Here is a 14,074-nt window from a genome sequence, read left to right as displayed (position 1 = left end):
GCCATCAGGAAGAAGGTACAGCAGCCTCAGTACCCACACCCCAGGTTTAAGAACAGCTATTATCGTTCAACCTTCAAGCTCTTGAGCCAGAGGGGATAACTTCGCTCGCCCATCACTGAACTGTTCCCACAACCAAGGACACTTCACCTCATGTTCTTGATATTTATTGCTTATTTGTTTATTATTATTATTTCTTTTACATTCTTTCTTTTTGTATTTGCAGTTTGTTGTCTATTGCACGTTGGTTGTTTGCCTGTCCTGTTGGATGCGGTCTTTCAACGATTCTATTGTGTTTCTTGTATTTACTGTGAATGCCCACAAGAAAATTAATCTCAGGGTTTTATGTGGTGACAGAAATGTACTTTAAAATTTAAACTTGCTAACCAAGGTTTTTTCTCTCATTAATAAGTCTCCAGATGTAAACGTCACTGGCATGGCCACCTTCATTAGCATCCTAGCTGCCTGTCAGAAACAAAAGTTGAGCCAAGTACGTGCAGAATTGCTTACTCATGGATGATGGCTCCCACCAATATGTCTCGAAAAGTATAATTGAAGACTCGTACGGCCAGATTTGGGAACAACTTCCTTCCAACTGTGATAAGACAGCTGAACGGATCCTGACCCGGATCCGGGCCGTACCCTCCAAATATCCGGACCTGCCTCTCAGTATTTTTGCACTACCTTACTTTCCAATTTTCTATTTTCTATTTATGATTTATAATTTAAATTTATAATATTTATTAATTTTTTCTATTTTTAATATTTAATATTTGTAATCTAGGGAGTGGGAAGAGCAGAATCAAATATCGCTGTGATGATTGTACGTTCTACTACCAATTATTTGGCGACAATAAAGTATAATAAACAGAAGTAGGATCAGATCATTCAGCTACTCTGCCTGCTCCATCAGTCAGTGATATCATAGAAGGTAAAAGATAAGCTAACTCCATACCCCTCCATTCCCTTAAATCACAAATATCAATTGATTTCTATCTTGAAACTCATGAGACTTGTTGGGTAAAGAATTCCAAAGATTAAAACCCAGAGTTGAAGAACTCAGTGGTCCCAAATGGCCTTTATTTTGAGACCATAACCCTTAGCTCTAGACAACCCAGCAAAGGGAAACATCAACTGTTTCTACCCTGTCAAGCCCTCAAAGATTCTTTTTTATCTTGCGAATCACCTCTGATTTGAGCACTCAGCCCAGCATTCCTGCCCTTCATTCCAATCACCCCACAATACGCTGGAGGAACTCAGCAGGTCGGGCAGCATCCGTGGAAACGATCGGTCGATGTTTCGGGCCGGAACCCTTCGTCAGGACTGTAGGGGGAAGGGGCAGAGGCCCTATAAAGAAGGTGGGGGGAGGGTGGGAAGGAGAAGGCTGGTAGGTTCCAGGTGAAAAACCAGTCAGGGGAAAGATCAAGGGGTGGGGGAGGGGAGGCAGGGACGGGTTAGGCTGGAAAGGTGAAGAAGGAAAAGGGGAAAGCACAATGGGTAGAAGCAGGCGGAACCATGAGGGAGGTGATAGGCAGCTGGGGGAGGGGGCAGATTGAAACTGGGATGGGGGACGGGAGGGGGAGGGAATTACTGGAAGTTGGAGAATTCAATGTTCATACCAAGGGACTGGAGACTACCCAGATGGTAAATGAGGTGTTGCTCCTCCAACCTGAGTTTAGCCTCATCATGGCAGTAGAGGAGGCCATGTGTGGACATATCTGAATGGGAGTGGGAAGCAGAGTTGAAGTGGGTGGCTACTGGGAGATCCTGTCTGTTGTGGCAGACGGAGTGGAGGTGCTTGACGAAGCGGTCCCCCAATCTGCGTCAGGTTTCACCGATGTAGAGGAGGCCGCACCGGGAGCACTGGATGCAATAGATGACCCCAACAGGCTCTCAAGTGTTGCCTCACCTGGAAGGACTGTTTGGGACCCTAAATGGTGGCAAGAGAGGAGGTGTAGGGACAGGTGTAGCACTTGCACTTAGAGGGATAAGTGTCGGGTGGGAGATCCATGGGGAGGGACATGTGGATAAGGGAGTCGTGGAGGGACCGATCCCTGCGGAAAGCGGAGAGGGGTGGAGAGGGAAAGATGTGCTTAGTGGTAGGGTCCTGTTGAAGGTGGCGGAAGTTGCGGAGGATAATGTGCTGGATCCGGAGGCTGGTGGGGTGGTAGGTGAGGACAAGTGGAACTCTGTCCCTGTTGTGGTAGGTGAGGACAAGGGGAACTCTGTCCCTGTTGTGGTGGCGGGAGGATGGGGTGAGAGCCGAAGTGCAGACCAGTATTGTGTCCAGTTCTGGTCACCTCATTATAGGAAGGATGTGGAAGCATTGGAAAGGGTACAGAGGAGATTTACCAGGATGCTGCCTGGTTTAGAAAGTATGCATTATGATCAGAGATTAAGGGAGCTAGGGCTTTATTCTTTGGAGAGGAGGAGGATGAGAGGAGACATGATAGAGGTGTACAAGATAATAAGAGGAATAGATAGAGTGGATAGCCAGCGCCTCTTCCCCAGGGCACCACTGCTCAATACAAGAGGACATGGTTTTAAGGTAAGGGGTGGGAAGTTCAAGGGGGATATTAGAGGAAGGTTTTTTACTCAGAGAGTGGTTGGTGCATGGAATTCACTGCCTGAGTCAGTGGTGGAGGCAGATACACTCGTGAAATTTAAGAGACTACTAGACAGGTATATGGAGGAATCTAAGGTGGGGGCTTATATGGGAGGCAGGGTTTGAGGGTCGGCACAACATTGTGGGCCGAAGGGCCTGTACTGTGCTGTACTATTCTATGTTCTATGTTCTAAATGGAGGAGATGCGAGTGAGGGCATCATTGATGACAGCAGAAGGGAAACCACGATCCGTAAAGAAAGAGGACATTTGAGATGTCCTGGAACAGAAAGCCTCATCCTGGGAGCAGATGCGGCAGAGACGGAGGAACTAGGAATAGGGAATGGCATTTTTGCATGTGGCAGGGTGGGAAGAGGTATAGTTGAGATAGTTATGAGAGTCAGTGGGCTTATAGAAGATGTCAGTGGATAGTCTGTCTCCAGAGATGGAGACCGAGAGATCGAGAAAGGGAAGAGAAGTGTCCGAGATAGACCAAGTGAATTTGAGGGCTGGGTGGAAGTTTGTAGTAAAGTCCATGAAATTGACGAGCTCAGCATGGGTCCAGGAAGCAGCACCAAATGTAGTTGTCAATGTAGTGAAGGAAAAGTTGGGGAGCAGTACCAGTATAGGTTTGGAGCACAGACTGTTCCATATAACCTTGGAAGAGGCAGGCATAGCTGGGGCCCATGCGAGTGCCCATAGCTACACCCTTGGTCTGAAGAAAGTGGGAAGAGCCAAAAGAGAAGTTATTAAGTGTGAGTACCAGTTCCGCCAACCGGAGTAGGGTAGTGGTGGTGGGGAACTGGTGAGGTCTATTGTCCAGAAAGTAGCGGAGGGCTTTGAGGCCTTCTTGATGGGGAATGGAAGTGTATAAGGATTGGACATCCATAGTGAAAATGAAGCAGTCGAGACCAGGGAACTGGAAGTTATTGAAGAGGTGGAGTGCATGGGATGTATCCCGGATGCAGGTGGGGAGGGACTGAACTATGAGTGACAAAGTGGAGTCCAGGTAGGCAGATACAAGTTCAGTGGGGCAGGAGCGGGCAAAAACTATGGGTCTACCGGGACAGTCAGACTTGTGGATCTTGGGGAGGAGGTAAAACCGAGCAGTGTGGGGTGTAGGAATAATGAGTTTAGTGGCTGAGGATGAAAGGTCTCCAGAGCTGATAAGGGCGGTGAGGTACGGGAGACAATGGTTTGATGTTTTTTGGTGGGGTCCTGTTCCAGGGGTAAGTAAGAGGAGGTGTCAGAGAGCTGCTGTTTGGCCTCAGTGAGGTAGAGGTCCGACCGCCAGACTACTACGGGACCACCTTTGTCAGCGGGTTTGATGGTGAGGTTGGGATTAGTGCGGAGAGAGTGGAGGGCAGTGTGTTCAGAGGGAGTGAGGTTGGAACAGGAGTGGTGAAGTTGAAACGGTTGGTGTCTCGGCGACAGTTGGAGATAAAAAGATCGAGTGCAGGTAGAAGGCCTGGGCGGGGTGTCCAGGAGGAGGAGGGTTGAAGACGGCAGAAGGGGTCATCAGTGGGGGGGAGGGGAATCCTTGCCAAAGAAGTAGGCTCGGAGACGTAGGCAACGGAAGAAGAGTTCAGCGTCATGGCGGGCACGGAACTCACTGAGGTGTTTACGGAGGGGGACAAAAGTGAGGCCCTTGCTATAGACAGAACGTTCTGCCTAGAGAGGGGAAGGTCAGAGAGGATGGTGAAGACACGGCAAGGGTTGGGGCTGGGGTCAGAGGAGGGTAAAGAGTGGGAGGTCTCAGGAGGGAGGGAGGGGTTGGGATATTCAGGGAGAGCGGAGTTAGGGGTGGATGAGGGATCAGAGGAATGGAGGGGCGATGAGGGGTAGAGGGAAGGTTGGGAGTCGCGGGGGGGAAAGAGGGTAGTGGGGGAATAAGATGAGCGGCAGGACCCAGCGGCAGTAAGAGCAGTTCTGGTCTGGAGAGGGTTGGGACTTCAGTCCGAGCTGGACTGGAGCTGGGGGTGGCGGAGCCTGTGGCCTGCAGGGCCCCAGAACTGAGGTCCGAGTCGGAAGCGAGCGAGTCTGAGCAAATCATCTGCAGATTATTTTGTGTTTCCAATTACCCCAGCAGTGCATAGGACAACCCTCACCAGAGAGACAGTCAACGTAGAAACAGGCAGAGGATTGAATATAACCTGGGCACGGTCGCCAAGGGAACCAGAGACCTGTTTCTTTGCTGTATAACTCCACACCTCCACCACTTCGTGTTCTTTGTATACTTAATCTGTCATTCTCACCTTGAATATACTCAACACAGCATTCCTGAGCATCTCTTTTGGGCTGACAATTCAGATGAGCCATGACCCTCTGAGAAGAAATTCCCCTTCTAAATATGGTATCCTTATTGGGAGATATCCACTCCAATAAGTGGCTGATTGAGAACAGTGTGGAGAAGTGTATGGTCATGCACTTAGGTAAAAGGATTAAAAGCACAGACTATTTTCTAAATGGGAAGAAAGTTCAGAAATTCAGAAGTGCAAGGTGACTTGGGAGTCCGAGTGCAGGATTCCCTAAGGCAGCTTGCTGGTTGAGGCTGTGGTGAGGAAGGCAAATGCAATGGCAGCATTCATTTCAAGAGGACTTAAATATAAGAGCAAGGATGTACCGTTGAGGCTTTATAACGCACTAGTCAGATACATTTGCAGTACCGACAGCAGTTTTGGGTCCTTTATCTAAAAAGGGATGTGCTGGCATTGGAGAGTGTCTGCAGGAAGTTTATGAGAATGATCCTGAGAAGGAAAGGTTAAACATAAAGAGCGTTTGATTGTACTCACTGAAGTTTAGAATAATGAGCAGGGGCCTTATTGAAAGTTACAGAATACTGAAAAGCCTTTATAGGGCAGATGTGGAGAGGTTGTTTCCGATAGTGGGAGAGCCTAGGACCGGAGGACAGCCTGAGAACAGAAGGATGTCCGTTTAGAACAGAGATGAGGTGGAATTTCTTCAGCTAGAGGGTGGTGAATCTGTGGAATTCATTGCCAAAGTTGCCTGTGGAAGCCAAGTCATTGAGTATATTCAAAGCAGTAATTGAAAGGTTCTTGATTAATAAGGGTGTCAAAGGTTACGGGGAGAATTCAGGAGAATGGGGTCGAGGGGGAAATGAATCAACCATGATGAAATGCTGGAACAGACTTGATGGGCCAAATGGCCTAATTCTGCTCCTATGTCTTATGGTTATGCTACTTACTAACCCATCTATTTTGTGTCATCACCAAATATAGCTACTGTACACTCAGCTCCTCCCTCTGTAAATTACATTATTATAAATACTCGAGGGCCCAACACTGACTCCTGCAGCATCCTACTGGTTATCAGTCCAAAAATGACTCATTTATCACAACAGTGTTTTGAGTTAGTTAGCCAATCCACAGTACGTACAATGTATTTCCCCAAATTCAGGGCTCTTACATGTGCTGTAGCCTCGTATGTGGCATTTGTTAGATTGTACCAACAGTTTTTCTGTTATATTGACAACCTTCATCTCCAACCCATCATAGTTGCTGACAGGTGAAGCCAAGTGGGTGGGAAAGAGGGGACCCAGGGGGAGGAGATAGGCAGACCTGAATGGTGTCAGCCTGAAATGAATAAACGTTTTGGGCCGAGACTCTTCTCCAGGGCTGCCTATCACCTCCCCCTGGGTCCCCTTCTCCTATGGTCCACTCTTCCCTTCTACCCAGCCCCTTATCTTTCCTACTCACCTGGCTTCACCTAACATGTTCCAGCTTGTCACCTTTCCCACCCCCCACCCTTTTATCCTTGCACCTTCCCCCTTCCGTCTCAGTCCTGAAGAAGGGGTTTGGGCTGAAATGTTGACTGTTTATTTAAGTAGATGCTGCCTGGCCTGCTGAATTTCCCTGGCATTTTGCGTGTGTTGCTCTGTCCCTAGCTCGTATGTTCAGTCCTTCACGAGTAGCAATATCCAGCTGCAGCCACTAATACAAATTTCCATTTTTCACACTTTTACTTTCATCTCTCTTCATACCGACAGTAAAGATTGATCCTAACTTTCCATCCTACAGCCTCCATATTCAATGTATCATCCTCTCTAACGTTACCTCCTTCAACAACCCAGCCTATCTCTGACCCTTCTGCTGTTCCAACAACGCCCAGTGTAAGCTTCAGAACGACAGTTTCCATCCGTGTGAGCTACAACTCTCAGACTCAACGTTAAACTGAATTTGACAATTCTAGGTAGCCAGCCTGTGTCAGAACTTTAGTCCAATATCAGGAGATTGGAGTGCAACTTGTGTGAATCTTCGGGGAAAATGTAAGCGGTAAGAGTTAAAGCTAAAACGGGCAGAATAAAATGGCATTAGTGTAGACAATGCGATGGTCAGTAGGCCAAAAGGCCTGTTTCCACATTGTATGTCTCTGTGGGGAGGAGGTGTGGTTGGTAACCTCCCAGTGTGTGAGGTGTTGACTGTGCCCAGCATTCTTACCTTTGTTTCAGTTTTCCAGCATTTAAACTTTTTTCCTTTTCAGTCCCTGCCCTGTTGTGATGTAACCTTGTTTTTCTCTCTCCACAGATGCTGCCCAACCCACAGCACTCTCTTTAATAAAAGATTTCCAGCAACAACAGTGTCTGCATCTCACAGTTCAGCACATATTGTTTCTCGTTCCTGTTTTCCCACTATTTACTCCTCCCAAAGACAAATGAGCTGCATTAACAAGCTTCCTTCACTCTCAATCAACGCAAATCTCTTTTCTTTTGGTCTCCACCACTCCACTTTCTCTGCAATTCATGATATGTTTGCACTAAGTCAAGATGGCGGCGCGACGGCAGCACGCGCAGCCTCTCCGGTGATTGATATCTGTAATCTGTCAAGTAGGGGACCGTGCACAATTCTGATTTGATGGAGACAGACGTGAGTGCACAGTGGAACATCTGGAAAACTTCTGAAATGTCTGCTTTGCTACCGCTGGTACTGTGTGGTAACCGGAATCTCTAGAGCTGAGGGCCTCGAAATCCTTGGCTTTGCGTGTTTCAGCGGCCGGGGAGAGGTTGAAGGCGCTCAACAGAGGATGGCGCTCGGGAGGCGGTATCGGAGAGGCTGCTTGGAAGCTCAAGCGTTTTCGGACGGATGGACTCAGGGTTGGCTGTGGTCGGCTGCTTCCAAGGTATCGGCAAGTTGACGGTGCCTGGAGGTTTATGGCAGGGAGTTTCTCCCTTTTGCTGCTGCTATCGGGGACTCAGGTGTCGATCGACTCGGGATATTGAGACTATTTTTTTTTACTGTGCCTGTGGACTGTTCTTCATCAAATTATGGTATTGCTTTGCATTGCTGTAACTATATGTTATAATTATGTGGATTTTGTCAGTGTTAGTCTTTGGTCTGTCTTGTTTTCTGTGATATCACGCCGGAGAAACATTGTATCATTTCTTAATGCATGTATGCATTTCTAAATGACAATAAAAGAGGACTGAGTGTTCTCATAGTCTAATGTTTGTTTCCTAGGAGTGCCTAGTTCCAATGCATGCTTGATATTTAATTACTTGATTGCCTATTATTGTTAAAAATGAAATGTTAGCTGTCTTTCTCCCTTAACAAAAGCTGCCTGGTCTGCTGGAGTATTTCCAGTGTTGTTTTGATTTCAGATATCTCTATCACTGGACCCTTTTCAGCCATCCTCAGATCCAAATGCTCCTCCAACTATGTCCTTGTGGATATTTGACCACCTTTGTCTCACATGTGCTTGCTATCCTGAATATGCTACATGTCCTTTGTGCTGTGTGTGACTATTGGTACTGTGTTTTGCACCTTGGCCCTGGAGTAACACTTTCTCATTTCACTTTATTCATGAGTATTCATGTAAGATTGAATGACAATTAAACTTGAATAGAATTGATTCAATACTTGCAAACTCTGGAATTCTATCTAAATCGTTGGTCATTTGCCCTGAATCCCCAAGTAGAGATAAAGAAGGGAAATTGATCTCTTCAAAGAAATACGAGTTCCCGTCCCCATCCACAGAACAATGAAGTTCAAGTTGTGTGAAGGATTTGCTTTTCAATAAATCTCTTCATACCCTCTTAACACATCTAAGTCCCTAGAATGTGTAGTCTTCATGGCTTGATTTATTTGTTTTTCTGAAGTGAAAAAGCAATGAAACTGGAGTTGCTGGAAATCTGAAATAAATGCAAAATGCTGGAGACACAGATCAGGTCAGATGATATCTGTGGAGAAAGAAACAGAGTTAATATGGCAATGATCTTCAGTCAAAACCGGAAGAGTGAGAAAAGTGATCCAAACTATAGAGAAGGAAGAGCATGGAGAAAACAACTCGGCAACTATGATGGGTTGGAGATGAAGGTTACCAATATGGCAAAAAAGCTGTTGGTACAATCTAACAAATGCCACATACAAGGTTACAGCACATGTAAGAGTCCTGAATCTGGGGAAATATATTGTATGTACTGTGGACTGGCTAAGTAACTCAAAACATGGCTGTGATAAATGAGTCATTTTTGGATTGATAACCAGTAGGATGTGGCAGGAGTCAGTGTTGGGCCCTCGAGTATTTATAATAATGTAATTTACAGAGGGAGGAGCTGAGTGTACAGTAGCCATATTTGGTGATGACACAAAATAGATGGGTTAGTAAGTAGCATAACCATAAGACATAGGAGCAGAATTAGGCCATTTGGCCCATCAAGTCTGTTCCGCCATTTCATTATGGCTGACTCATTTCCCCCTCGACCCCATTCTCCTGAATTCTCCCCGTAACTTTTGACACCCTTATTAATCAAGAACCTATCAATCACTGCTTTGAATATGCCCAATGACTTGGCCTCCATAGACAACTTTGGCAATGAATTCCACAGATTCACCACCCGCTGCTGGCTGAAGAAATTCTACCTCATCTCTGTTCTAAAAGGACATCCTTCTGTTCTCAGGCTGTCCTCCGGTCCTAGGCTCTCCCACTATCGGAAACAACCTCTCCACGTCCACTCTATAAAGGCCTTTCAATATTCTGTAAGTTTCAATGAGACCCCTGCTCATTATTCTAAACTTCAGTGAGTGCATTCAAATGCTCTTTATGTTCAACCTTTCCTTCTCAGTACTATTCTCAAGGCCAGCATCCTTTTTTTAGACAAGAAGTCCAAAACTGCAAACAATACCACAAATGTGATCTGAATAATGCCTTATAAGGCCTCAACTTTACATCCTTGTTTTTATCATCTACTCCTCTTGCAATGAATGCTAACATTGCATTTGCCTTCCTCACCACAGACTCAACCAGCAAACTAGCCTTAGGAAATCCTGCAGTCGGACTCCCAACTCAACTTGAACTTCTGAATTTCTGAATTCACTCCCGATTTAGAGAATAGTTTGTGCTTCTAATCCTTTTACCCAAGTGCATGACCATACACTTCCCTACACTGTTCTCAATCAGCCACTTCTTTGCCTGTTCTCCTAAGACCATAAGACATACGAGTACAGTTAGGCCATTCAGCCCATCGAGTCTGTTCCGCCATTCCATCATGGCTGATTCCGGATCCCACTCAACCCCATACACCTGCCTTCTTGCAATATCATTTGATGCCCTGACTGATCAGGAAACAATCAACTTCCGCCTTAAATATACTCACGGCCGTGGCCTCCACCGCAGTCTGTGGTAGAGTATTCCACAGATTTACTATCCTCTGGCTAAAAAAATTCCTCCTTATCTCTGTTCTAAAAGGCCGCCCCTCAGTTTTGAAGGTACCCTCTAGTTCTGGATATCCCCACCATAGGAAACATCCTCTCCACATCCACCTTATCCAGTACATTCAACATTCAGTAGGTTTCAATGAGATCCCCACACATTCTTCTAAATTCCAGTGAGTACAGGCCCAAAGCTGCCAAATGCTCCTCATATGTTAACCCTTTCATTCCCAGAATCAGCCTTGTGATCCTCCTCTGGACTCTCTTCAATGACAACACATTCTTTCTGAGAAATGGGGCCCAAAACTGTTGACAATACTCCAAGTGCAGCCTGACTAGTGTCTTATAAAGCCTCAGCATTATCTCCTTGCTTCACTGCCAAGAAGGCCCACCAGCACCTTTACTTCCTGAGAAAACTAAAGAAATTTGGCCTTTCCCCTAAAACCCTCACTAATTTTTATAGATGCACCGTAGAAAGCATTCTTCTAGGATGCATCACAACCTGGTATGGAAATTGTCCTGTCCAAGACTGGAAGAAGCTGCAGAAGATCATGAACACGGCGCAGAATATCACACAAACCAATCTTCCGTCCTTGGACTCACTTTACACCGCACGCTGTCGGAGCAGTACTGCCAGGGTAATCAAGGACACGACCCACCCAGCCAACACATTTTTCGTCCCTCTTCCCTCCGGGAGAAGGCTCAGGAGCTTGAAGACTCGTACAGCCAGATTTGGGAACAGCTTCTTTCCAACTGTGATAAGACTGCTGAACAGATCCTGACCCGGATCTGGGCCGTACCCTCCAAATATCTGGACCTGCCCCTCGGTTTTTTTGCACTACCTTACTTTCCATTTTTCTATTTTCTATTTATGATTTATAATTTAAATTTTTAATATCTACTATCAATTTGTAATCCGGGGAGTGAGAAGCGCAGAATCAAATATCGCTGTGATGATTGTACGTTCTAGTATCAATTGTTTGGCAACAATAAAGTATAAGTGCCAACATCAAATTTGCCTCTTTACCACAGACTCAACCTGTAAATTAACCTTCCGTGAGTCTTGCACGAGGACTCCAAAGTCCCTCTGTATTCCTGCTGTTTGAACCTTCTCCCTATTGAGATAATAGTCCATATTATTGTTCCTTTTACCAAAATGCATGATCATGCATTTCCCAACACTGTATTCCATCTACCACTTTTTTGCTCATTCTTCCAGTTTGTCTAAGTCCTGCTGCAATTGCACTGCTTCCTCAGCACTGCCTGCCCCTCCACCTATCTTTGTATCATTCGCAAACTGAGCCACAAAGTCATCAATTCCATTATCCGAATCATTGACCAACAATATGAAAAGTAGCTGTCCCAATACTGACCCCTGAGGAACACCATTAGTCACTGGCAGCCAATCAGAAAAGGTTCCCTTTATTCCCACTCGCTGCCTCCTGTCTGTTATCTTGTTAAGAAGCCTCATGTTTGGCACCTTATCAAGTGCCTTCTGAAATTCCAAGGAGATGACATCCACTGCCTCTCCTTTTTCCACGATACTTGTTACTTCCTCAAAGAACTCTAACCGATGTGTTAGGCAAGATTTCCCTTTACATAAACCACGCTGACTTTGACTTATTTTATCATTAGTCTCCAAGTACCCTGAAACCTCATCCTTAATAATAGACTCCAAAACTTTCCCAACCACTGAGGTTAGGCTAACTGGCCTGAAATTTCCTTTCTTTTGCCTTCCTGCCTTCTTAAAGAGTGGAGTGACATTTGCAATTTTCCAATCCCCTGGGACCACGCTAGAATCAAGTGAACTGATTCACCCTAAGAGCTTTCAGCTGCCCTGACACCTTCTCCTTTGTAACAGCAATGGCACTTGCTCCTATTCCCTGACATTCACGGACTTCTGGCACACTGCTGGTGTCTTCCACAGTGAACACAGATGCAAAGTACTCATTAAGTTCATCTGCCATTTCTTTGCCCCCATTACTACCTCACCAGCATCATTTTCCAATGGTCCATATCAACTCTCATCTCCCTTTTACATTTTATATAACTGAAAAAACTTTTAGTATCCTGCTTTATATCATGGGTTAGTTTGCCCTCATATTTCAATTTTTCCCTTCTTAAAGCTTTTTTTTAGCTGCTTTTTGTTAAATTTTAAAAGCTTCCCAATCATCCAAACTCCCACGCATTTTTTCTACCTTAAGCCTCCGTTACATTAAGCTGACTAATAAGATCTGGGTTTTTACACAACACTCAACCGAAGATAGCCTTTCCCTGAGTCGGCTCAAGCACAAGCTCAAGCAAAAGCCCATCTCATAGGCATTCAACAAATTCCCTGTCTTGCGATCTGACTCCAACCTGATTTTCCCAATCCTCTTGTTTATTGAAGTCCCTCATTACAATTGTGACGTTATCCTTATTACATGCCTTTTCCAGCTCCCTTTGCAATCTCAACCCCACATCTCAGCTACTATTTGGAGGCCTATATATGTTGCCCATAATGGGTGTTTTTACCCTTGCAATTTCTGAACTTGACCTGCAAAGATTGAACATTGTCTGACCCTATGTCACCTCTTTCTAAAGATGTAATTCTATCTCATACCAACAGAACCACATCACCGCCTGTGCCTTCCTGCCTGTCCTTTCAATACAAATTATACCTTTGATGCTAAGCTCCCAACTATGGCCCTCTTTCAGCCACAACTCAGTGACACCCACAACATCCTACCAACCAATCTCTAATTGCGCCACAAGTTTGTCACTTTACTCTGAATGCTACGTGCGTTTAAATACAGCAACTTCAGTCCTGCATTCTTTGGCCTTTTGAAATTTGCCACTGTGGTACAACTTAACTCTTCGCTCACAAATTATACCTTTGATGCTAAGCTCCCAACTATGGCCCTCTTTCAGCCACAACTCAGTGACACCCACAACATCCTACCAACCAATCTCTAATTGCGCCACAAGCTTGTCACTTTACTCTGAATGCTACGTGCGTTTAAATACAGCAACTTCAGTCCTGCATTCTTTGGCCTTTTGAAATTTGCCACTGTGGTACAACTTAACTCTTCGCTCTGTCTGTATTTGTACCCAATTATTTGCTTGTCCTTCCTTACATTCATGTTACATCCATCAAGTACTTGTAAACCTGCTGGCTCACCCCGCGCTCCCATCCCCCCACCATATTATTTAAGCCACTCCCAACAGCTCTTGTAAACCTTCCCGCAAGAATATTGGTCCGCTCGGATCAAGTGCAACCTGTCCCTTTTGTACAGGCCTCATCTGCCCCAAAGGAGTCCCTTCTGCTTCCGTGACACTACCTGCCCATTTGCCTATCTTCATATCGTCCACAGACTTAGCCACAAAACCACCCATTCCATCATCCACATTATTAACATAAAATGTGAAAAGTAGCAGACTTAACACCAAATTCTGCGAAACACAACTAATCACCAGCAGCCAACCAGGAAAAGCCCCCTCTATTCTCCTCTGCTTCCTCCCAGTCATTCTGCTGTCTTCCATGTATAACCATGGGCTCTTATCTTGTTCAGCAGCCTCAGGTGTGGCACTACGTCAACAGCCTTCGAAAAATCCAAGTAAACAACATTCACTGACTCTCCTTTGTCTATCCTGCCTGTTACTTCCTCAAAGAATTCCAACAGATCTGTCAGGCAAGAATGTCCCTTCAGAAAACCATGCTGGCTCTGGCCTATTTTCTCATGTGCCTCCAAGGTCTCTGAAACCTTATGCTGACGTACAGTGAGGTGATATCACCTGCTGGACTTTGCCTCTCCAAATACCAATACTTAG

The 14,074-nt window shown here is 45.5% G+C and overlaps 1 protein-coding gene across 3 annotated transcripts in view; it reads right to left on the bottom strand.

Moving 5' to 3' along the window:
- mafk (v-maf avian musculoaponeurotic fibrosarcoma oncogene homolog K) overlaps positions 1-14,074 on the bottom strand; it is a 30,664-nt gene that overhangs the window by 15,286 nt on the left and 1,304 nt on the right. Inside the window, exon 2 of one of the 3 annotated variants that reach the window (XM_072268399.1) lies at positions 7,058-8,793. The exons of the other annotated variants lie outside the window; for them this stretch is intronic. The gene's annotated coding sequence lies outside the window, so the exon portion shown is untranslated. The remainder of the gene's footprint in view (positions 1-7,057; positions 8,794-14,074) is intronic. 3 annotated transcript variants of the gene reach the window in all.

This window comes from Mobula birostris, chromosome 9 (genome assembly GCF_030028105.1).
Source record: "Mobula birostris isolate sMobBir1 chromosome 9, sMobBir1.hap1, whole genome shotgun sequence".
NCBI classification, from domain to species: domain Eukaryota; kingdom Metazoa; phylum Chordata; class Chondrichthyes; order Myliobatiformes; family Myliobatidae; genus Mobula; species Mobula birostris.
Note: the sequence above shows the minus strand (reverse complement) of the source record. Positions and strands in the feature narration are given on the sequence as shown.